Source organism: Mytilus californianus, unplaced genomic scaffold, assembly GCF_021869535.1.
Source record: "Mytilus californianus isolate M0D057914Y unplaced genomic scaffold, xbMytCali1.0.p SCAF_3, whole genome shotgun sequence".
NCBI lineage: Eukaryota > Metazoa > Mollusca > Bivalvia > Mytilida > Mytilidae > Mytilus > Mytilus californianus.
Window position 1 is genome coordinate 61,421,338 of NW_026262679.1, and position 12,061 is coordinate 61,433,398.

At 30.5% G+C, this 12,061-nt stretch overlaps 1 long non-coding RNA gene across 50 annotated transcripts in view; it reads right to left on the bottom strand.

Moving 5' to 3' along the window:
* Positions 1 to 1,513: 1,513 nt before the first annotated feature.
* LOC127734955 (uncharacterized) overlaps positions 1,514 to 12,061 on the bottom strand; it is a 42,337-nt gene continuing 31,789 nt past the window's right edge. For all 50 annotated transcript variants that reach the window (XR_007997845.1, XR_007997843.1, XR_007997862.1 and 47 more), the window contains 13 exons: positions 11,744 to 11,978; positions 11,168 to 11,413; positions 10,602 to 10,836; positions 10,025 to 10,270; positions 9,458 to 9,692; positions 8,881 to 9,125; positions 8,313 to 8,547; positions 7,737 to 7,925; positions 7,158 to 7,403; positions 6,581 to 6,825; positions 4,580 to 4,644; positions 2,487 to 2,571; positions 1,514 to 1,830 (listed from right to left, as the gene is read on the bottom strand). This is a non-coding gene — a long non-coding RNA (uncharacterized LOC127734955). The remainder of the gene's footprint in view (positions 1,831 to 2,486; positions 2,572 to 4,579; positions 4,645 to 6,580; positions 6,826 to 7,157; positions 7,404 to 7,736; positions 7,926 to 8,312; positions 8,548 to 8,880; positions 9,126 to 9,457; positions 9,693 to 10,024; positions 10,271 to 10,601; positions 10,837 to 11,167; positions 11,414 to 11,743; positions 11,979 to 12,061) is intronic.

The window sequence follows — 12,061 nt, forward strand, 5'->3', positions numbered from 1 at the left end:
TTTGCCCACCACCATATTCAAAGGACTGACTATTTTGTTGTTTTTCAATAGAACATACATGTACATGTAATCTATAGTGAGGATCAGCAGATTATCTTCAAGGACTCTGATGAAAACCATTGTTGTTTTTCAATAGAACGTACATGTACATGTAATCTATAGTGAGGATCAGCAGATTATCTTCAAGGACTCTGATGAAAACCAAACGTAATCATGGTAATATGTTGATATTTATATTTTCATGCAGACAACATTGTTTTATTCAAACATTTCTTAGATTTCTGACTTTATTCCCATGACTTTTGTATGTGATCATGTATGTTGAACAAAAAATATTGGACACTGTGACTCTGAAAAGAAACTATCTCTGAACTAAAGATATTTGTAAAACAATTTTTATTGTAATGAGCATGGTCTTGACTAGCATAAAAACTACATATACATTATATTGAGTTATCATATGATTTGTGTATTCCTAGTACAATACATAATTTTACGTATGTATTAATCGGTGTAGTTCTGAATTTTACAAGTTGGTTCTACAATATCATTGAAACTATACGATGGTTCACTCGGCATTAAAAGCCACAATAAATCTAAAATTAAAACTATATGGTGGTTCACTCTGCATTAAAAGCCACAATAAATCCATGATTTAAATATATGTTAAAAGTTTAAAATTTGTATCCCCCCTTTTTTACTAGTATGACATATACTGTACAACTAGAATGTACAATTTGTTCCAGAATTTTGTGTTTACCTGGAGTACATTTGTATATTAGAAACACTGTGAAGGCAATGTTTATTGAGACTATGAAAAAGGGTAGGTACATGTAACTAAACATGCTATAGAATATTTTGACCTAATTTAAAGGAAACGAAAAAAATATGAGTGTCAAGCATTTAATGGCAAAAAAAGTTGTGAATAGTCCTGTTTAAACTAACTTAATTCTTGATATTTTAATGTGGCTCTTTATTCCAGGCTTGTGACTGGCAAGTTGTACTGTTTTCATAATAATAAGCACCTTGGTTTTATTTAGAAATTAAAAATGGGGTATCTTATATCAATGAAAATGATAAAAGACGTAAATATTGGGTCTGCTCTAGATGATGATTGTAAAAATAATTTTTAAAATAGATTTCCTGCATAATGAGGTTATATTATTTAATCACAAAATTTGTAGGCAAATCTAAGCGTACTATCACGATTGTGGGTATTATGGTGCATGAAAATTGGTGAATACAGTATTACTTGGCTGCATTACCCACCTCCCTCCTCAATTTTTTTTTTTTTCTTTCATTTTTTTTTTAAATTTTCTTTTCTTTTTTTGAATTTTCTTTCTTCTCTTTTCTTTTCTTTTCTTTTTTTGAATTTTCTTTCTTTCTTTATTTTTTTTTTTTTTTTTTTTTTCTTTTCATTTTGTTTTCATTTTTTTTCTTTCATTTTTTCTATTCATTACATGTATGTACACAAGTTTCAAGCACATGCATTATTTTTTTCTTTCTTATATAAATATATATATATATATGTATGTACAGTCTTCTTAAACTTGTAGAAGATTTTGAACAATTGTTTTTAGAATCAGAAATCAGTACTGGTGCCCCAACGTTCCAGTAGTTGTTTTGTTTGTTGATGCAATGCATTTTTTGTCTTCATTTGGTTGTATTTTCCAAGCATTGTAAATCCAACAATCATCTTGGATCTCTCATACTGTTTCGTAAAAGACCTGTTTCCTGGATTTTCCATTGCAAGTCTTCAGTATATTGTAAAACTTTTAACTTCTTCACCGGTTCCTAGAATTGTATCAACCAGTGTTGTTGTTATTTTGTCTGGAAAAAATGATTTATTGATTTATAACATTAAAGAAGACTAATGATTTGTAGATCTAATAGAGGTTTTTTTTTAATATATTTTATTGTTTAATGTTGATTATCTGCATAGGGAATCATTTCTATTGGGATATTATGACCAAAAGGCTAGTTTAGCTAGTGTATTTTCATATAGTAGCCTGGGCCCGTATGCATAATTTATAAAGCTACTTAAGTTAAGATTTGTTCCGAATGGACAGATTTTTCTACATGTCCTACAATAAATTAGTACTACGATTGGATTTCTTAACTTAAGTGGTTTATGCATACAGGCCCTTGAGACTCAATACCAATTTGACAAAAAAATGTTTTGGAGCAATATTGCTTCATTCCAAACCCAATTCACATGCAGCTGTGCATATATTTGTGTACATGTACTTTAATATAGGGCACACATGGGCACTGACTAGGATGTAATTGGGCTTGCATGTATTTTCTTGCAATCTCTTGAAAAATCATACATAAACATTTAGAATTAGTAGAAATTAGTGATTTTAAATTGTGGTTAAAAGTACCCCCCATCTTTCCTTATAATACATAACACATTAATGGAACAGTAATTTTGCACACTGCTGAAGCATGTTTTGTTTGAAAACTATATACAGATATATATCTACCTGTTTGTGTACACATGTTTATTATGGATTCAGTTTCTTCATGTTCCTGACAATCTTTCAAACTAAAAGGATCCAAAATCTTCATCTGCATAATAAAAAAAACCTAAGTCCAAATTAAAATTATATGTGTGGTTCCAGTTACATTCTCAAAAAAAGATAGGGTCAGTGTGTTCACGGAGTCCCATTCTGGTATTATACACGCCCCTACCGCAAGTTTGCCATTTTCTATATGTTTGGTTGTGAAATATTACAGACATGTTACGTTTTTAGTTAATTTTGTTGCATTCTGTTAAGAAATTGTTGCATTTTTAGCCGTAGTGGATACTTTTATTGGAATTTCATATGACAGAAGTCTGTGAATTTAATTATTGAAATTCACATTCCATAAAATGGGATCATTCAAAATTTATTTTACAGAATAAAAAAAAAAGTTCTAGGATGGGTCTGGTAACTGGAACCACATATATATTTTTATTTTTCCTGAATTCAAACGGCAATCATGGCAATTGGTCATATTTTAATGGAGGTAGGTTTTGAAAATTAGTATCAAAATGAAGGCAATAGTGTGTGATTTAAAAAGAATTTTTGTTTCTGTTTGTTGTTAACATATAGGTCATTTTTTATGCCAGCACCAAAGCTGAGGGGCATCAAGTGTTACCCTAGCTTGTCTGTCTGTATGTGCATCCCAAAAGTGGTTACCGTTTTTAACTTTAGTTTGCCTCGACCAAATGTTTTGAAACTTATACACAATGCTAATTACCACAAAACACTGTTCAGCTTTGAATTACATTTGAACTTTTACATGTTACATGGACACATTCTCCATTTATTTATCTTATTGCAAATTAGATTATGAAAAAATAAGGATTTTATAAGATTTTTAAACATGGGTTTTTAAACCATATGTAATAAAATTATGAAAAGATAAGTAGGGGTAAGTGGGCAAAATTGTAATGGCATAAAACAAGAGGATTCTGAATATCTGACAAAAAGTTTAAAAAAAAAAAAAAAGGGCGACCATCTTTTAGTATTAATGTGTTTACGACACTTAGACAAAGACTATAACCATATATCCCCTGTGGTGCAAAATAGACAAAAAGAACTTCTGACCAGTCTTTTAAAACTATCAAGCCTAATGCACATTATATTCCTCTCAATTTTTATATTTTTAGATGAAAATAAAATTTGTTTTCAGCAGAGTAGATACCTACTCATTTATGAGAAGTATTAGACCACAAAGTTTTACTCCCCATCCATGAAAACAGTCACTGTAATAACCTAAAAAGGAATTAAAATTGACGCAAATTATATATTCTACAAAAGTGTTAAATTGTTGGCCAAAAAATTAGTTTTCTGACTTAAGATTTCGCATAGCATCAAAACCAATATCTATAAAACCGGGAAAAAAAAACATGTTTTGATTTTGTTTTAACATTAATTTTTTTCTCAATAATCTATGAGTTATCTCCCATTGAATGACACATTCTTGCTGTTTGTTGTACTAGTCTCATCCTGAAGGTGAAATCTATCTCAGATTATATTATTTTATTCATGTTACTGGAAACCAAATATCAAACTGATAAAATAACTTTCTTGGTACTTTGAATGTGGAAAATAAATGTTCTTTGTCGTATTTTCATAAAATTCTATGAAGGTTTGACAAAGTAATTGATAACTAATATTTTAACCTTAAAATTATCTTAGTGAAAACTTTGAAAAAAGTCCATTTATTGCATCTGTTGCAATGAAGGACTGATTTCCAAGTTAAATAAAAATTGATAATTCCCCTTCTCTGATTTTATATACAGCAGTAATAACTAAATAACTAATACCCTACACACATTTGTTCCTTCAATTTGAATTTCAAAATTTTGCTGTGGATTTTTCTGATGTACAATTACTTTAAAGTTTGATAAAGATTTTGATGTTTGAAAACTTTTTAACCATAATACTGAACCTAAATTTGGACGCCTAAAACAAAGTAATGTGAATTGCTATGCCTGGCTTCTGCGACAAAATGTCACAGGCAAAATTAAAGTGCATTTACATAATCTTTAATTGACAAGTTTATAAATCTATGCAATGGTTCTTACCTTAAAAGACAGCTCAAATGACCATTCTAAACAATCCATACTGACAAGCAGTAACTAATGCTAACCTGAAAGTAAAATGCTTAGTCAATCAAAATTGTTCAAAACAGAGGCTCTTAAGAGCATGTGTCGCTCTTCTTCATCTTCAACAATAACCACTTCCTAGTAAAAATCATCACGAAAGGGCAATAACTCTATAAAGAGTAAACTGACGATTTCAGTCATGTTGACATATTTGTAGGTCTGGTCCTGTTGATCATTTTTGCTTTACAAAAGGGCAATAACTCTATAAAGAGTAAACTGACGACTTCAGTCATGTTGACATATTTGTAGGTCTTGTCATACTTTTTTCAAGATAATAGGCAAAAACTAAAAAAACGTGGTAAAAAAACGGCAAAAACTCCATGAACAGGTCGACTTGTTTAATCCAAGGCAGCTTTTTTGTAAATCTTGACTTGCTGATCAATGGTAAAATCGTCATTGAAGGTCAATAACTCCAATAACTAGTCCTCAGAAGATTTCAGTCATTTGACTTTTGTGCATATCTTGTCTTGCTTTTTTTTGTATTAAAATTTCTCTGCATCTATTTTTATTTTCAAAATAATGAATAAAAATGAAAAAAAATGGTAAAACTTCACATTTAAGGGCAATAACTCCTTTAAGAATGTCTGACAGTTTTGACGTAATTGTACAGCTGGTAGATCTCAACATTTTGAACATTTCTTCATTTTCGTGGATTGAGGAACAATTGTATTTTTGTGGGTTTTGATAAAGTTGGCATACAAGCCTATAGAAAATTTATACTACATTGAACATTTATATATGTTGGTCACTTATATATCCATGACTGAAGGTACAGGGCTAAACAATCTCCATGGAATTGAGATGTGCCAATGTTAATACAAATGCAAACCAAATACCATTGACTTTTCATAAGTCGTTCCCTTTAATCAAACCTAAACACAAACATTAACTTGTAAACTATGTAAAAATTTCAAAGTCAATGAACCATAATTAGGGGGTGGGGTTATATAATCTCCATGGAAATAAAACTTGCAAATACCAAATATCATTGATTTAACATAAGTGGTTAATCTTAAACTGACCTAATCACAAATTAATACATGTAAACTAAGCAAAAGTTTTAAAGTCAATAGACCATGACTGAGGGGTAGGGACCAAATATTGTCCATGGAAATGAGATATGCCAATGCTTATACAACTGCATACCAAATATCACTGACCTACCACTAGTGGTTTACCATGAACTAAACCTAATCACAAACTAATACATTGTTGAGTCAATGACCCCGTCGCCGCCGGAAACAGCATACATATGTTTCGCTTTTTGACTCCGTCAAGGCGCGACAAAAATGAGTAACAGAAGATGTGTTGTATACATCAATGTGACAACATCTCAACAACACAAAAATGATACATCCACAGAATTAATTAAAATCTTTAAAACATTCGGTCAAATTTTGGTACTGATATGAAAAAACAAACTTCTGACTTCTTACATCTTCAAGCATAGAGCATATTTTATTTCCTATAAACTTATTTTATGATGAAAATAAAACTTGTTTAAATAGAGGAATTATATACCCACTTAAATATAAGAAATATTATACCACCAAGTCTTACTCCCATCCATGAAAACACTGAAATCACCTAGAAAGGAATTAAAATTGACATAAATGATACATTTACAAATCTTGTTGAAATTGCCAGCCTAAAATTTTCAATGAGTAATCTTCCATTGAATGAAACAGTCTTGCCGTTTGTTGTACTAGTCTCCCCTTGAAGGAAAAATTCTCTCTGAATTTTACTTTTCGTGATTTGAAAGCTTTATTCATGTTCCTGCAAACCATATATTGAATTGATAAATTTATTTTTTTTTTTGTGTTGTAAATGTGAAAAATAAGAAAACGGTTGTTGCCTTCTGTACTTTTATCACATATTTTTAGAGAATATACAGAAATTGTATTGCCTAATTGTACTTACATTATTTCTTTAATGGCCAAACATCAGACTTGGAAGATTATCAATGTAATAATCTTTCTTGGAGCTGCTGTCCTAGCTTCTTTATTTTTTTCATGGCAGACTAGCAGAGCCTCAAAGTTAGTTGAAGATCTATATTACCATCTTCCTTGGAACTACTATCCCTGCATGCTGCTTCATTTTTTTTTCACTCTGCATGTAGATGGAAATCAGATAGTTATTGTATATATGTACCACTCAGAAATAACCTAAAAAGGAATTAAAATTGACATAAATTATACATTTTACAAATCTTGTTGAAATTGCTAGCCTAAAATTTTCAAAGAGTAATCTCCCAATGAATGAAACAGTTGCCGTTTGTTGTACTAGTCTCCCCTTGAAGGAAAAATTCTCTCTGAATTTTACTTTTCGTGATTTAAAAGCTTTATTCATGTTCCTGGAAACAATATATTAAATTGATAAATTCTTTTTTTTATGTGTGTTGTAAATGTTGAAAATAAGAAAACGGTTGTTGCCTTCTGTACTTTTATCACATATTTTTAGAGAATATACAGAAATTGTATTGCCTAATTGTACTTACATTATTTCTTTAATGGCCAAACATCAGACTTGGAAGATGATCAATGTAATAATCTTCCTTGGAGCTGCTGTTTTTGCTTCTTTATTTTTTTCATGGCAGACTCACAGAGCCTCAAAGTTAGTTGAAGATCTATGTTACCATCTTCCTTGGAACTACTATCCCTGCTCAGCTGCTTTATTTTTGTTTCACTCTGCATGTAGATGGAAATCAGATAGTTATTGTATATATGTACCACTCAGAAATAACCTAAAAAGGAATTAAAATTGACATAAATTATACATTTTACAAATCTTGTTGAAATTGCAAGCCTAAAATTTTCAATGAGTAATCTCCCAATGAATGAAACAGTCTTGCCGTTTGTTGTACAAGTCTCCCCTTGAATGAAAAATTCTCTCTGAATTTTACTTTTCGTGATTTGAAAGCTTTATTCATGTTCCTGGAAACAATATATTAAATTGATAAATTCTTTTTTTTTGTGTGTTGTAAATGTTGAAAATAAGAAAACGGTTGTTGCCTTCTGTACTTTTATCACATATTTTTAGAGAATATACAGAAATTGTATTGCCTAATTGTACTTACATTATTTCTTTAATGGCCAAACATCAGACTTGGAAGATTATCAATGTAATAATCTTCCTTGGAGCTGCTGTCCTTGCTTCTTTATTTTTTTCATGGCAGACTCGCAGAGCCTCAAAGTTAGTTGAAGATCTATGTTACCATCCTCCTTGGAACTACTATCCCTGCTCAGCTGCTTTATTTTTTTTCACTCTGCATGTAGATGGAAATCAGATAGTTATTGTATATATGTAACACTCAGAAATAACCTAAAAAAAAATTAAATTGACATAAATTATACATTTTACAAATCTTGTTGAAATTGCCAGCCTAAAATTTTTAATGATTAATCTCCCAATGAACGAAACAGTCTTGCCATTGGTTGTACTAGTCTCCCCTTGAAGGAAAAATTCTCTCTGAATTTTACTTTTTCGTGATTTAAAAGCTTAATTTATGTTCCTGGAAACAATATATTGAATTAATAAATTTTTTTTTTGTGTGTTGTAAATGTGGAAAATAAGAAAACGGTTGTTGCCTTCTGTACTTTTATCACATATTTTTAGAGAATATACAGAACTTGTATTGCCTAATTGTACTTACATTATTTCTTTAATGGCAACACATCAGACTTTGAAGATGATCAATGTAATAATCTTCCTTGGAGCTGTTGTCCTTGCTTCTTTATTTTTTTAATGGCAGAGCCTCAGAGTTAGTTGAAGATCTATGTTACCATCTTTCTTGGAACTGCTATCCCTGAAGCTTAATTTTGTTTTTTCACTCTGCATGTAGATGGAAATCAGATAGTTATTGTATATATGTACCACTCAGAAATAACCTAAAAAAAAGAATTAAAATTGACATAAATTATACATTTTACAAATCTTGTTGAAATTGCCAGCCTAAAATTTCCAATGAGTAATCTCCCAATGAATGAAACAGTCTTGCCGTTTGTTGTACTAGTCTCCCCTTGAAGGAAAAATTCTCTCTGAATTTTACTTTTTGTGATTTAAAAGCTTAATTCATGTTCCTGGAAACCATATATTAAATTGATATCTTCTTTTTTTTTTGTGTTGAAAATGTGAAAAATAAGAAAACGGTTGTTGCCTTCTGTACTTTTATCACATATTTTTAGAGAATATACAGAATTGTATTGCCTAATTGTACTTACATTATTTCTTTAATGGCCAAACATCAGACTTGGAAGATTATCAATGTAATAATCTTCCTTGGAGCTGCTGTCCTTTCTTCTTTATTTTTTTCATGGCAGACTCGCAGAGCCTCAAAGTTAGTTGAAGATCTATGTTACCATCCTCCTTGGAACTACTATCCCTGCTCAGCTGCTTTATTTTTTTTCACTCTGCATGTAGATGGAAATCAGATAGTTATTGTATATATGTACCACTCAGAAATAACCTAAAAAAAAATAAAAATTGACATAAATTATACATTTTACAAATCTTGTTGAAATTGCCAGCCTAAAATTTTCAATGATTAATCTCCCAATGAACGAAACAGTCTTGCCATTGGTTGTACTAGTCTCCCCTTGAAGGAAAAATTCTCTCTGAATTTTACTTTTTCGTGATTTAAAAGCTTAATTTATGTTCCTGGAAACAATATATTGAATTGATAAATTTTTTTTTTGTGTGTTGTAAATGTGGAAAATAAGAAAACGGTTGTTGCCTTCTGTACTTTTATCACATATTTTTAGAGAATATACAGAACTTGTATTGCCTAATTGTACTTACATTATTTCTTTAATGGCAACACATCAGACTTTGAAGATGATCAATGTAATAATCTTCCTTGGAGCTGTTGTCCTTGCTTCTTTATTTTTTTAATGGCAGAGCCTCAGAGTTAGTTGAAGATCTATGTTACCATCTTTCTTGGAACTGCTATCCCTGAAGCTTAATTTTGTTTTTTCACTCTGCATGTAGATGGAAATCAGATAGTTATTGTATATATGTACCACTCAGAAATAACCTAAAAAAAAGAATTAAAATTGACATAAATTATACATTTTACAAATCTTGTTGAAATTGCCAGCCTAAAATTTCCAATGAGTAATCTCCCAATGAAAGAAACAGTCTTGCCGTTTGTTGTACTAGTCTCCCCTTGAAGGAAAAATTCTCTCTGAATTTTACTTTTTGTGATTTAAAAGCTTAATTCATGTTCCTGGAAACCTAAATTAAATTGATAAATTCTTTTTTTTTTGTGTTGAAAATGTGAAAAATAAGAAAACGGTTGTTGCCTTCTGTACTTTTATCACATATTTTTAGAGAATATACAGAATTGTATTGCCTAATTGTACTTACATTATTTCTTTAATGGCCAAACATCAGACTTGGAAGATTATCAATGTAATAATCTTCCTTGGAGCTGCTGTCCTTTCTTCTTTATTTTTTTCATGGCAGACTCGCAGAGCCTCAAAGTTAGTTGAAGATCTATGTTACCATCTTCCTTGGAACTACTATCCCTGCTCAGCTGCTTTATTTTTGTTTCACTCTGCATGTAGATGGAAATCAGATAGTTATTGTATATATGTACCACTCAGAAATAACCTAAAAAAAAAATAAAAATTGACATAAATTATACATTTTACAAATCTTGTTGAAATTGCCAGCCTAAAATTTTCAATGATTAATCTCCCAATGAACGAAACAGTCTTGCCATTGGTTGTACTAGTCTCCCCTTGAAGGAAAAATTCTCTCTGAATTTTACTTTTCGTGATTTAAAAGCTTAATTCATGTTCCTGGAAACAATATATTGAATTGATAAATTTTTTTTTGTGTGTTGTAAATGTGGAAAATAAGAAAACGGTTGTTGCCTTCTGTACTTTTATCACATATTTTTAGAGAATATACAGAACTTGTATTGCCTAATTGTACTTACATTATTTCTTTAATGGCAACACATCAGACTTTGAAGATGATCAATGTAATAATCTTCCTTGGAGCTGTTGTCCTTGCTTCTTTATTTTTTTAATGGCAGAGCCTCAGAGTTAGTTGAAGATCTATGTTACCATCTTTCTTGGAACTGCTATCCCTGAAGCTTAATTTTGTTTTTTCACTCTGCATGTAGATGGAAATCAGATAGTTATTGTATATATGTACCACTCAGAAATAACCTAAAAAAAAATTAAAATTGACATAAATTATACATTTTACAAATCTTGTTGAAATTGCCAGCCTAAAATTTCCAATGAGTAATCTCCCAATGAATGAAACAGTCTTGCCGTTTGTTGTACTAGTCTCCCCTTGAAGGAAAAATTCTCTCTGAATTTTACTTTTTGTGATTTAAAAGCTTAATTCATGTTCCTGGAAACCATATATTAAATTGATATCTTCTTTTTTTTTTGTGTTGAAAATGTGAAAAATAAGAAAACGGTTGTTGCCTTCTGTACTTTTATCACATATTTTTAGAGAATATACAGAATTGTATTGCCTAATTGTACTTACATTATTTCTTTAATGGCCAAACATCAGACTTGGAAGATTATCAATGTAATAATCTTCCTTGGAGCTGCTGTCCTTTCTTCTTTATTTTTTTCATGGCAGACTCGCAGAGCCTCAAAGTTAGTTGAAGATCTATGTTACCATCCTCCTTGGAACTACTATCCCTGCTCAGCTGCTTTATTTTTGTTTCACTCTGCATGTAGATGGAAATCAGATAGTTATTGTATATATGTAACACTCAGAAATAACCTAAAAAAAAATTAAAATTGACATAAATTATACATTTTACAAATCTTGTTGAAATTGCCAGCCTAAAATTTTCAATGATTAATCTCCCAATGAACGAAACAGTCTTGCCATTGGTTGTACTAGTCTCCCCTTGAAGGAAAAATTCTCTCTGAATTTTACTTTTCGTGATTTAAAAGCTTAATTCATGTTCCTGGAAACAATATATTGAATTGATAAATTTTTTTTTGTGTGTTGTAAATGTGGAAAATAAGAAAACAGTTGTTGCCTTCTGTACTTTTATCACATATTTTTAGAGAATATACAGAACTTGTATTGCCTAATTGTACTTACATTATTTCTTTAATGGCCACACATCAGACTTGGAAGATGATCAATGTAATAATCTTCCTTGGAGCTGTTGTCCTTGCTTCTTTATTTTTTTAATGGCAGAGCCTCAGAGTTAGTTGAAGATCTATGTTACCATCTTTCTTGGAACTGCTATCCCTGAAGCTTAATTTTGTTTTTTCACTCTGCATGTAGATGGAAATCAGATAGTTATTGTATATATGTACCACTCAGAAATGACCTAAAAAAGAATTAAAATTGACATAAATTATACATTTTACAAATCTTGTTGAAATTGCCAGCCTAAAATTTTCAATGAGTAAT